This window comes from Molossus molossus, unplaced genomic scaffold, assembly GCF_014108415.1.
Source record: "Molossus molossus isolate mMolMol1 unplaced genomic scaffold, mMolMol1.p scaffold_m16_p_8, whole genome shotgun sequence".
Classification (NCBI taxonomy): domain Eukaryota; kingdom Metazoa; phylum Chordata; class Mammalia; order Chiroptera; family Molossidae; genus Molossus; species Molossus molossus.
The window spans coordinates 45,322,958-45,337,254 of NW_023425402.1; positions in this window are offsets into that span (position 1 = coordinate 45,322,958).

Genomic DNA, 14,297 nt, shown 5'->3' on the forward strand with positions numbered 1-14,297 from the left:
CCAGAAGCAGATAGAACTTTCTAGCAAGCCTGCTGACTCCTACTTCCTTATAGCTGAGCAAATAGAAGAGGTTTCTTTCTCTGCTTTAGCTCCTCATGTTCATATAGACCAAGAAGTGCTCTTTGCACTGCAGGCTGGGCATCTCCCCATGGATTCTCCTCCATAGGTGAGATCTCTGTCACAGAGCTGCCTATATTCTGCCGCAAAAGAAACCCTGATAGTTTGTTTGCCTTCATTCTGGTTTTCCTGGTCATGTTTTCATCTGCCTTTATTTTGCCAAGGATAACAGGATGCTGGGGAAGTCAGGACACGGGCCACAAAAAGTTCATGTTTTGCTTGCCTTCAGAGGTAGTTCGGAATGATCACATTTCTCTTCACTTTTCAGAAACCAATTTATCAAGTCTCTCCTGTCCATGTAAACTGTGGTGCATCTTCCTTTCCTTTGCACTGACTCCTAAAACAGGGCTCTTTGTCATGGCTATGGTGGTGAGACCCTAGCATCGATACTTTATACCCCGGAACCAGACGAGGACCCTACTGCGGCACTAACTGCCATCTAAAAGACAGGAAACAGCCTCAGGGTTCATACACATAGTCATACAAATGAACGTTATGTGCCATTAAATATTGTATTTGCAAATTACATTAGTGGCCAGGAAAACGGCTCACAAAAATAAAACATCAAAGAAAAAAAGCAAAATCAGTACCATTTATGATTGAGTATAATACAGATTATCATAAATCATGTGTCAAAATGATAGAAGTCCATAGCCTAATTGTTAAAAGCACAGACTTTGGAATGAGATCTGGGTTTGAATCCCATTTCTATTACTTACCAGCTTTGTGAACACGGACAATTTAAAAAATATTTCTGTGTCCGGCTGGCGTGGCTCAGTGGTTGAGCATCAACCCATGCACCAAGAGGTGGCCGGCTCGATTCCCGGTCAGGGCACATGCCCAGGCTGTGGGCCCGATCCCCAGTGGGAGGCATGCAGGAGGCGGCCAATCGATGTTCTCTCTCATTGATGTTTCTATCTCTCTCTCTCTCCCTCTCACTTCCTCTCACTCTAAATCAATAAAGGAAAAAAATTTAATAAAAAAGAATGGAAAAGATCTATCAGGGTTGTCCAAAATAAAAAATAAAATAAAATAAAAAAATATTTCTGCAATTCAGTTTCCTCATGTAACAAATGTAGATAATGATAGTATTTATATTAAGGACTTTTGAAAAGATTAAATGAGTAAATACATATAAAGTGCTTAGAAGAGAGACTAGCACATGTTAAACACTCTAAATATTAGCTATTATTATTCTTAAATAATATAGACAGTCGTATGACAAAAAGAAAGTAGTATTTAACATTATATACCATACGATTCCAGTTTTGTAAAAACAACTGCCTTTTTTCCTGTCTTAACTCCTTCTCCCCAGCAAAGTACGCAGAGAAAATGCTGGAAGAAAAATGCACCAACATGCTAATGCTGAAGGGTATGACTCAGGAAAACTTACTTTCCTCTTTTGATTTTATAGTTTTTAAATTTCCAGCAATCATTGTATATTTCTTTTAAAATTAGAGAAATACTCACTGTTTAAAAGGACTCCTGTTTCTCCTGGTCCACCCACAGTACTCCTCAGACCTAGCATGTTCATTCTCTACGCAAAGATCCGAGTTAGCAACTTAACTTTCAGGTTGGTAGGTAAGGTAAGAGAATGATGATTGAAGAGAAATATATCAGAAATATCAGAATGTCTAAAAGAAAAAGTACCAGAAAAGAAAAATTGGAAGGTTCCCGCCTCATGGAGGAGAAGAGGAATTTCAATATTTCCATGTAGAAAGGCAGGTCAGCTGGTGATGACACCCATGATCAAAGCCAGCACAGGGTTGGGGTAAGGGAAATGAGATTTTTTCTTAATCCCCTTAGGTTTAATTTGCTAAGGTTTTGTGTTTTATGGCCTGCCAAAGTCAAGATGTCCTATACATACAGGGACAAAAATGTGAATGATAAGGGCAAGTGACACAAATATGTCTGAAAAACAATGTCTGCTTTAAAAATAAAATGTTTTATTTGAAGAAGGAATAATAAACCAAAGTCACCTTTCTTTTAATTTGGACATATTTTATGTCTTTATTTTGTGATAGTCAATCTACCGTAACAAAAATGTCCCTGGAGTGCTATAACATTTTCTGCCTGCCCAGCACCTTTTCAACACCCTTGAAATGTTTGAGGAATTTCTTCCTTTATTAGTCCTACTTTATTAAAGTCAGAAGCCAGGAAACTTTTTTCCCAGCTTCTATGAAGCAAGGCTCCACCAACCAGACACCCTGCTCAGAACTTAGGTTTGGAAGTAAGTAATCTGAGGAGCAAACATGGAGAATCCATCCTGTGGTGACCATGAGGGAAGTAGCAGTCCTTCTAGGACAGCAGGGTAGTAACCTGTGTAAGTGATATAGTAATATTTCCCCTAAAACAACCAGATTGCATTTTAGACTCCATTCCCGGCTACATGCTTAACTACTCAGTCAATGCCCTTCATAAATTCTGCTTCTGCTCAAACAAACCAAAGTGGCAGCTATTGTTTGGAAGAACCCTGACAATATGAGGAATGATAATAAATGAAGCCCCTAAAATATGGAGAATACTAGATGCCCTACAAAATGATAACATATTAAATAAGTAGTACTTCATTAGTTGGTCCTTTACTTTGTTCCTACTAAAGGAAGACAAAATTCTCATTCACAGGTGGGGAAAAGTTTCCAACATCACAGGAAGGTACATGGTAGATTGTTATTCAAATCTATATATTTCTGACTCCAGTCTGAAATCTTATAATTGACATGAACTTCCCTCTTCCTCCATCACCCCAACAGGAGATAAAAAATTTAGGTGCTTCAAAAATATTTCCTAAGGAAGAAAATCCCAGCTTGCTGTACCTAAGCCCTTTCTAAGACTTTTCAGTTATTTCACTGTGACTTCTAAACTTGAATGTAGAAATGGAGTCAAGTCCATGAAAAAAACTGACTAAGAATGCAAAATTTGGTCAGATGCTAAAATGGATCTGGGGAGCCACACAAATGATTGACTTTCTTTTTTAAGCCAATTCCTATCAACCACTAAAAACAAAACAAGTCTACAAATCTCTCAGGGACATCAGAGAACATTATTAATGATGTTACATGTATCATAAAAGGCAGAGGAACAGAAAGTAGCATGAATTTTTAAAAATACAGTTCAACTATATCCTGATTTCTGTAATCAACTCTTGCAAATTACCACTTCATCATGGTTAAATTTGCAAATGCATTGGGAAGCTTAAAAAAACCTTTTAACACCTGTTTTAGGGACACCAACCACTTTATATTAGCCCCTCAGAACATTTAAAAAACAAGATTCATTTACCAAGTCTGCTTAAATTTTAAAACATGAATACATTCGTGATAATTTTATTTTGCAGAGAAAGAAGCACAAAGGAGCTTCTAAATGTTGGCTTTCATTATACTTCCAATTATTTCATTTATTTCAGATTATGCATAAGGCAATTTCCCCTTCGACAAAATGCTGGATAAAGACATCCATGGGAATCTAAAAAGCAGCAGTCTTTGTACATATGGTAAATTATGTTTATGGGTGCGAGGGGTGGGGGGGGGGATACAAAAAGTCATAAGTTAGGTGACGTAATATGAATTTAATTTTCTTATGGAAACACTATTACACCAAAGGCTTGCATAACTAAACCTATCCCAACTACATATAAGTGATTATAAAATCTTACTTAATCAACTCTTTTGCATTATTTCAAACATAATTCCAAAAACATAATGTAACCAAAATAATGAAACTATGAATACTATGATTCCTGCTTGATTTTATGATAAAAATCAAAGGCTGAAGAACTAACAATTCTTTCTTTGGGTAAATGTAAGATGTCCATCCAACCCACAAGCCAACCCCTTTAAGGACTTTCTAACTTCACAGGTGTGGTTTTTCAATAGCCACGTTTGTCCGCATAACCCTGGGCCCTAATCACATCCGATGGAGATAAACCTGGCCTAATGGGATTATCTATCTCATCATGGACCTAGGATTTTTTTGAAGGAAAGGATCACTTGAATGCTTTTTGTGAAAATGTCATTTTTGCTAAGCTTTTTTATAATTAGAGAATTAGATAAGGAGTTTCTATAAATAAAAACCAGAAGATTTCTGATTTTCTTAAGATACTAGCTGCTCAACTCCATCAGCTCTACGTTGAATCTTATGTCTTTAAGATAGAGATAACCAACATTTACTTCTTCAGCATTTTCTATACATCCCTCAAAATGTGAATTCACACCATCAACAAGCTTCAAAGCTTTGTAAATATATGGTGGCCAAACTAAAAATCAACTAATTATGGTGTACATAGTAAAACTTGTCCCCTCAACCTCAGATCTTCTACATGCTACCTCACATACTATAGTAATAAAGTACACTAAAATCAGTGTAATGACTTTGTGACCTGCACCTTGCTACCTTCTGGCCCTTACCCTCAAATGAAGTCTGGCTGCCCTCGAACACCTCTTTTCCCTAGTTGGTAACAGTATGTTCCCTTTTTTAGGGTTCAAAGAATAAGCCTTGATCTAGTTTCCTGCCTATTATGAAACATTTTTACTTCAATTTTTTGGGTATATTACCCAATATTTAAAATGTTTTTATTTTGAAATAACTTTAGACTGAGAGAAAAGTTGCAAAAAGAAGCATAGAGTGTTTCCATATGCCCTTCACCCAGTTTCCTCCAATTTTTTTCCTTTATTGATTTTTTTAAAGAGAGAGGAAGTGAGAGGGAAAGAGAAATAGAAACATCGATGAGAAAGAACATTGATTGGCCACCTACTGCATGCCCCCCACTGGGGATCGGGCCCACAACCTGGGCATGTGTCCTGACCGGGAATCAAACCAGTGACCTCTTGGTGCATGGGTCGATGCTCAGCCACTGAGCCACACGGGCCAGACAGTTTCCTCTAATATTAACATCTTACATAACCACGGGACAATGATCAAAACCAGGAAATTAATATGTGTACAATATTTACTAAGTAAACTACAGACCTTATTCAAATTTCATTTTTTCCAACTATAATTTTTCATTTCTTACATTAAGGCCTCTAATCTATTTGGAATTTATTGTTATGTATGCTGTGACACATGGATCTAATTTTATCTTTTTTCAAATAGCAACTCAATTGTTCATAGCAGCATTCAGAATAGTCCAAAAATATAATAAAATAAATATCCACTAACTGATGAAGAAATAAATTAAATGTGGTGTATCCATATAATGGAATATTATTCAGCAATAAAAAGGAATAAAACATTGATACATGCCACAACATGAATGAACCTTGAAAACATAAGTGAAAGAAGCCAGTCACAAAAGACCACATTGTCATCATTCTGAATTCATTTTTAAAATATATGTCTTTATTGATTTCCAAGAGAGGAAGGGAGAGGAAGAGAGAGAAACATCAATGTGAGAGAAAAATATCGATCGGCTGCCTCCTGCCTGCCCCCTACTGGGGACTGAGACCACAACTTAGTCATGGGCCCTGACCGGGAATCAAACCAGCAACCTCCATGAGATGATACTCAACCAACTGAGACACACCGGCCAGCTGTCATGTTTTTATAACTCTAATTCCAATGCTTATATCTCCTTTCACCCAGGAGTTGCTGCATAAGAAAATTTACAAATATCTACATATAAGGGCCCTCCTCTTTTTTGTTTTTGTTGGTAAACTGTGGCTTTTGGCATTAAGAAGTGTCTTTTGTCATGTTTAATGCTCTGTGGCTTAAAAAAATTGTATTATATCTGATACCAAGATCACTACCATTTCTCTTCTTTTGTTTCCATTTACACAGTACAAACATAATGCCACTTTTGTCCATCCTTAATTTATAGAATATCTGGTTCACTCTTTTAGCTAGGTCTCTGATATAGAACATATACTTAAGTTTCGTATTGTGAGACAAACTGTACATCTTTTTTTTTTTTTTTTTTGAGAGAGAGAGAGGAAGGGGAAGATAGACACATTGAAGTGCGAGAGAGACATTAATCGGCTGCCTCCTGCACACCCCCTACTGGGGATCAAGCCCGAAACCTGGGCATGTGCCCGGACTGGGAATCCATCCAGGATCTCTCAGTCCATGGGATGATGCTCAAGCCACTGAGCCACACTGGCCGGGCCATCTTTTTCTTTTAACAAGGAAATAAAGCCCCTTCACATTTATTTTTATAACTGATATGTTTAGTTACAAATCTATCATAATATTTTATAGCTATTAATTAAAAAATATTTTCTATGTTTCTTTCCCTATAAGAGATATATATATATATATATTTAGGAAAGTTTCTTATTTTTGTTCTAGCAGTTGCCTTTGTACTTACCCCTTTTAAATGTTTTTTTACTTAACTACTCACCATATGATTTATCATATTTTTTCTTCTTTGGGGCGTAAAGTATTCTTTATCACCCACCTATTGTCTATACAACAAGTTTTTTTTTAATTTTCATTTTTCCCTATCCCTTTTCCTTCCATTTTTAAGTTACATTATTTCAAATTTGTCATAGTACACAACATTTGTGCACTAGTCTTTAATTATTATACCCATCATTGTTTTACCCATTATATCTACTTCTATATATTTTAAAAGGCCATGCTGAAGTTTTCTCAGTCATTATTTGGGACTCCTCTAGTATAGGAGCCAACATACTTTTTTTTTTTTTTTGTAAAAGACCAGATAGTAAAGATGAGCCAGATGACCCCTGTTACAGTTACTAAGCCTGCTACAGTGTAGCAGGAAAGTGGACATAGTTAATATGTTTCAGGGTTCCAGTAAAACTTTATTTACAAAAACAGGCAGTGGGTCATAGTTTGCTGACCCATGTTTTAGTACATTCTTTCAGAAGAGCTTAACAGCATGATTCCTAAAATTTTTGTATGGTCAAAACTGTTTCAGTATTGCCTTGATATCTGAAGGACAGCTTGGCTGGATATAAAACCCTTGATTCATACTTTCTTTCATTGAGGTTTTTTTGTTTTGTTTTGTTTTGTTTAAACCTGCCCCACTGTTGCCTTGATTTGTAGATTTTTAAATCTGATAATAGCCTAATTATTTTGCCTTTGTAAGTTATTTGATCTTTCGGCCTAAATTACTTGAGAATGTTATCTTTATATTTGAAATTTAAGAGTTTTATTATGATCTGTCTCAGGCTTGGTTATTCTGGGTTAATTCATCTAAGTATCTAGTGAACCCCTTCTCAATGTGTAGATTCGGATCTTTTTCTGTTCCTGGGATGTTTTCACAAGTGTGTGGACTCAGATTTTTTTCTATTTGTAGAATTATTTTTTTTTAAATTATAGTTTTAAATATTAGGTCTATATCATTGTGTGTGTTTTCAGGGTTTTTTACCTTTTTTTTTTTTTTTTTAATGACCTTTCCTTTCTTTGCTTACCTTTCATTCCCAATACTTTCTCTTGGACCAGAATATGCCATCCCAAAATATGCCACTTAAAGATTATTTTGGGTTAAAGGCACTTGAAAGACAGAAAATGAAAGAAAAACACTTTGAGTTCCTTCTTTTTCTTAAAAGCAAGAGATGAAATTCATAGGTAAAAGATGACTTCCCTAGCCAAACCGGCCAGTGCAGGGAGCATTCTTCTTAATTGATGGTTATAATTTTTCTTTTTTTAATTTTTTGCAAAATTTCTCCACTAACTTGACTTTCCTTTTGTCCATTTTTATGATATTGGAGTGTTTTATAAAATCCCTATTTTAAAAGGTGCCCTTTTCTGTTAGTCTAGCAAAGTTCAGGCACTTTAGTAGGTTTTTCTATTAGTGTCTGTTTTGGTATCTCTGTCTCCAGGTATATGTGTAGAATTTTCACAGTTGGAAGTTGTTTCACATTGTTTGTAGTCTGGGAGATTGATTATGACAGAGTTGCCATTGTTCTGTTGTGACCTGGAAATGTGTAAAGCACTTCTGACTCCAGGTGATGTACCAGAGGAAGGAGTGAGGATGCAAATTTTTCAATGGGAAAAAATGGCCAGACAAAGGAAAAAAGCTGGGCTTTAGCTGCTGTTGCCAAGAATGTGACAACATGAGGGAAGAAAGCCTTTAGTTTTATGTATCCAGGGTCAAACTCAGGCTGTGACTTCTCTCTGATTCTTAAAACCTGACTAGGCATAGTTTGGGTATCTTTTTTTGGGGGGAGGGGGGACACAAACAAATGGTTTAAGAAACTGATAAAAAGCAACATTTTCACATGAAACTCTCTAAGTCCTCAACATTATAAAATGAACATACTAATCAACTATAGGACAAAATTAATAAACTCATGTATCCAGACAAGTTTCATTTAAATGGATTTTAGAAAGTGCCCAAATACTAAATAACAAGTTTGTTCTGGACACCCTCACTGAGTTAAGAAAGAAACGAGTGAAGAAAACACTCCAGTGAATGGCTGAGGTAGCTCTTCTGTAATGAAACACAATTTACTTTCCATTTCACACGCCTCTAAAAGTGAAAACAAAGCCACAATCCATTTGCCTCTAGAAACTACTCTGGAATGTGTGACCTGAACCAGACATTTAGCAGACAACTAAACATCTGGGGATGCTTCATTCTGTTATGACCCCGGCATTCCATTTCCTCATCATGCCACCCACCCACCCCGAACAAACCTGATTCTAGATACGGTTGTGATAAAATGTGATACATCAATCACATTAATTATAAAAATGACCACACCGTAACTGCAGAATTTACAGAATGCTTTCAGACAGAAAGGGTAGTTATTAGTCTTCTTTTATAGAGGTGAAAACCAAGGTTAAATCATAAAAAGCCGAAGATGACACTCAAAGTCCTTGCCTTGAATTTTTTAAAAATATGGCAAGGACGGATAAAATAAGAAATTCTAAATCATAGCTATATGCCACCCCCATCCTTCAAAAACAAAAACAAGCTAAGCATTTCCTTGGACCAGAAGCATGAAGGGGGGGAGCAGAGCCAAAGCCAAGGGTCTGATGCAGCTGAAGTGAGGTCAGGTTCCAGGTGGAGTCATGTTCATGAAAGGAGACCCAAGACACCTGCTGCTATCAACAACTGAGGTTCACGATGCACATGGAAGGCCAGATTCAGAGAAGACGAAAAGCCAAGCTGCCCGCCAGTTCTGCGAGTGAGCTGTAGGAAGCCCCAACATTATCAGAGATCCATTATTATGGACTTCATGCTGGATGGGGCCCAGGGAGGCGGGTTGAAGTAGCTGCAAAACTACTAGGGAGGTGGGGAAGTTGTGGGAAGCAGTGAGGATGAGCAAAGAGAACTCACACAAGGTGAGCCTGCAAACCAAAACTCTAAAACACACGAACAAATTGAACCCTAAATGAGACAGCTAGAAAATTAACAACTGAAAGATTAAGTAACTCTAACAAAATTAAAATAACAGAACCCATGAAAGAGACGTAAGAGCAAGTATGCTTCACAGCTTCAGAAAGATTTTTAAAATTTGGTATCTTGGAAATAAAAAATATCCATATATCCACTGAAATAAAACTGAATGGGGATAAGCACCAAGTGAGTGCCTACAAAATCTAGTACTGAGGACTCTATCCTGAAAGTAGATACATATGCAAAACAACATTTAAGAAATGAGGGGAATAGACTGAAAGACTCCAGTATATGTCTAGTAGGAGGACACAAGAAGAAAATGTGGGGATAATGGAGATTTAAGATATAATAGTTAACAATTTTCCAGAACAAATTAAACATGAGTGCTCAGGTGGTATGGTCTCAGAAAATAGAATTTTTTTTTTTTATCCACACCTAGACATCACTGTAAAACAATATAGTACATCAAGCACAAAAATAAAATCTTACAGACAAGTCAGAAAAAAGGGATGGATTATCTTCAGAGAAACAGCAAGCAGTCTTACAGAGCTGTCTTATCAACAGAATAGATGACGAAAGGCAATAAGAGACAAACTGTGAAGGGGTACAGAATTCTATACCTAGCTTACAAGACTGAACAAAATGAAGAGATTTTAGGCATAGAATGACCAAGAGTTTACCATTCACAGATCATGAGTGAAAAGAACACTAAAGGATATGGGATTCAGGAAAAAAACAAAAGGCACAAAAACTGATACGCATATATGTAATGAACATTAAAATATTTAAAATTAATAACTTATTTGTTTTTGAGTGAAACAAACAAAAGCAGCAGAGAAGAATGGGGAAGATGTGCAGGGGAGGGAAAGGAATGTGCTCAGTAGACAGAATATGGTACGGTTCCTGCCTGTTTGAAAAAGGTACAGCTACTGCGCAATTTTGTGTTTACTAGGAAACTTTATGTACTTTACACTTTACCCTTGATATATTTAAGAGTAACCACTAAACTTCTAAAAGTTGATTTGTTTTAACTTTCACAGTCAAATTAGCCATTTATCTCAAACTGGTTTTTTTCCCCCTTTGCTATTTTATTAAAGCAATATACCACAGATTATTATCCATTTTCTTGTTTATGGGCATTTGAGGGGTTTCCATTTTTAAAATATGTTTTGATTGATTTTTAAATAGAGAGGAAGGGAGGAGAGAGACAGAAACATCGATGAGAGAGAACACAGACTGGCCACCTCCTGCATGCCACCCACTGGGGATTGAGCCTGCAACCCAGGCATGTGCCCTAACGGGGAATCCAACTGGTGATCTCTTGATGCATGGGCCGATGCTCACCACACCGGTCAGGCAGGGGTTTCTATTTTGAACTATGAACATTATTATACTTATATGTGTGTGAACATTATATGTTTTTATGTTCCATATATTTGAAGGCGTGGAAGTGCAAGTTATTAGGACATGTATTTGTTCAAATGTAGTAAATTATGCTACAGTTACCCAAAGTGATTTCACAAAAAACCCACCAGTAGTATATAAGTAATATAGTTGCTGCACATTATTGTCAATACTTGGTACTGTTAGTCTTTTGCATTTTAACTACTGTGATAGTATTTCATTGTTTTGTGTATGTGTGTGTATGTATTCTATTCTGTGAATTTGAGCACATCTACAGATTTGTATAACCACCACCATAATCAGGATACAGCACCCTTTTATCACCCAAAAATCTCCCACATAATTACAACCTCCTTTCTCTGTTTATTACTGTAATCCACTAATCTGTTTTCTATCCCCATAATTTTTCTTTCTCCAAATGTCATATTAATGAAATCATGCTGTATATAGTTTTTGGGATTGACTTTTTACATAATGCCTTTGAGATTCATCCATGTAATGGCATGTATTATTAATTTGTTCCTTTTTATAGCTGAGTGATATTTCATTGTATGAATATACCGCATTTTATTCGTCTTTTTTTTTTATTTATCACATTTTTAAATTTTAATTAATTAATTATTGTTACAGATGTTTCTCCGTTTTCCCCCACTGATTCCCTCCTCCCCCTCCCTCCCTGCCCTGTCCCCAGCTTTGTTGTCCATGTCCATTTTTCATGCACATATGCATACAAGTTCTGGGTTTATCTCTCCCCCAAAAATCCCTCTTCTGGGGATTGTCAGTCTGTACCCCACTTCCACATCTCTGGGACTACCCCATTCTTCAGACTGTTATATTCATTATATTCCACAAATAAGTGAGATCATAAGATACTTGTCTTTCTGTGTTTGGCTTGTTTGGCTTAGGATGATACTTTCCAGGCCTCTCTCCATGTCACCTCAAAGGATAAGCGATCTTTCTTTCTTACAGCTGCATAGTACTCCATTGTGTATATGTACCACTGCTTTTTTATCCATTCGTCTACTGATAAACATTTGGGCTGTTTCCAGATCTTAGCTATGTAAATAGTGCTGCTACAAACATGGGGGTACATATATTTTTTTCTGATTGGTGTTTCAGGCTTCATAGGGTATATTCCTAGAAGTGGGATCACTGGGTCAAATGACAGTTCAATTTTTAATTTTTTGAGATAAGACCATATTGTTTTCCATAGTGGCTGCACCAGTCTGCATTCCCACCAGCAGTGTACTAGAGTCCCCTTTTCTCCACACCCGCCAACACTGTTGTTTGATGATTTGTTGATGGCAGCCATTCTGACAGGTGTGAGGTGATACCTCATTGTTGTTTTAATTTGCATCTCTCTGATGATTAGTGATGTTGAGCATTTCTTTATATGTCTCTTAGCCATTTGTATATCTATTTAGTTCCTCTGCCCATTTTTTAATTGTTTTTTTTTTTTTTTGTCTTTCTTTTGTTGAGTTGTATGAGCACTCTCTATATATTGGAAATTAACCCCTTATCTGATATATCATCAGCAATTATGTGCTCCCATACAGTGGGTTGCCTTTTCATTTTGATGATTGTATCTTTTGCTGTGCAGAAGCTTTTAAGTTTGATGTAGTCCCATGTGTTCATTTTCTCTTTTGTTTCTGTTGCCTTAGGGGATGTATCAGTGAAAATTCTGCTGCGTATGATGTCTGAAATTTTGTTGCCTACAGTTTCTTCTAGGATTTTTATGGATTCATGAGTCACATTTAAGTCTTTTATCCATTTTGAGTTTATTTCTGTGTATGGTGTAAGTTGATGGTCTTGTTTCATTTTTTTGCATGTAGTTGTCCAATTTTCCCAACACTACTTATTAAAGAGGCTGTCTTTACTCCACTGTAGGCTCTTGCCACCTTTGTCAAATATTAATTGAGCATATTGCCTTGGGTCCATTTCTGAGTTCTCTGTTCTGTTCCACTGGTCTATATGCCAGTTCTTGTGCCAGTATCAAACTGGTTTTTAACACCATTAAACACCAAGGTTAATTTGGTGTTCGTTCGTGTATAATTGGAATATTTTTCAATAGAAATAGGAATTTAGAAAGTACTAATTTTCTGGGTAGAAAAAATGATAAACCCTAAAATTATAATATTGTTCTATATTAATTTTAAGATAGCCAAAATTTCAGAAAACAGTATTGCCTTTTTATGAGACCCCCAAAAAATCAATTTGCCATAAGTATTAATTACATACCAAGACAGAATGCTCGTGTGAGGTGAATGAATCACGGTGACTACTACTTAAGACACATCCATTCATTCATTCAGCAACATTATATTATGTAGATTATGAATACATTTTCAATATATATATGTGTATATATGTGTATATATGTGTATGTGTATATATACATATATAAATATATATATAAATATATATATATAAAGAGTAACCACTAAAAAGGGAAAACTGCATACTATTGTTTCCAAGCCAGCAAAGAAATTTTTTTAAAAACAGACAAAAAACTTTCAAGACAACAGAGGAGAAGAAATAGAAAAAAAGAAAATAGTATATACTCCCCTCCACTCACATATACAGAGGTGGTAGACATGAGTCCAGCTACACTAGAAATCACAGTAATGTAAGCAGTGTTAACTCACGTCTTTGAAACAAAACCATGTCTTCTGCTTGCAGTGCTCTAATTTCTGCTAAAAACAGTATATTTGGGGGACTTGATGTTAAAAAGCAGCTGATAATTCAAAGGGACAATGTCTCAAATGTTTATTGCCTTTACAAATGATTTTCAAGCTGAAGTTAAACGAGAAAAATACCACAGTAATTTATGATGAGTAGGAAGAGAGTCAGCAATGTTGGGATGATGCACCAATGTTGTTATTTATAAAGAACTAATTCAGCTCTAACGAGAAAAGAAAAGGCACTGGCACCTAAATACTACTCAGCCAATTCTTTACTCCAATTTCGTCTGTGTTCTGTTACTACAGCACCAGCTCCCCTCTTACATGCCACAGACTGATCAAACCGCCTTACTTTACTGAAAGCTAACTTTAGATGCTAACTGCATGAAGCCCGATTGAAGTTACAGAATTACTGTCCCTGCTGCCACAACATAATCACTCCTCTGCAACCTCTGCAACCATCATTTCCGGCTTCCAGCCCAGAAGGAAGCAGCGTGCTGATCTTGAAGGGAGTGCTAACCTTAGACTGGATGCTGGCCTTTTTATCTGGGCTAACCTAACCCATAAACTCTCACACTACTGTGAGTCCTTCAACCACTAAAACATAAAATCAGTGGATGTTTGAGCTGGAGGAATGAGAAACCTGGGACCTAGGCAAGTGAGTGACTTGTGCCCTGCCACACTGGTTGTGGGTGTCACTGCAGCCAAGACCAGAAACCAGACCAGTGTCCCACCTCCATGCCAGGGCTTCTCCCCACTGCGTTCCATATCAGGTCTACAAGAGTAAG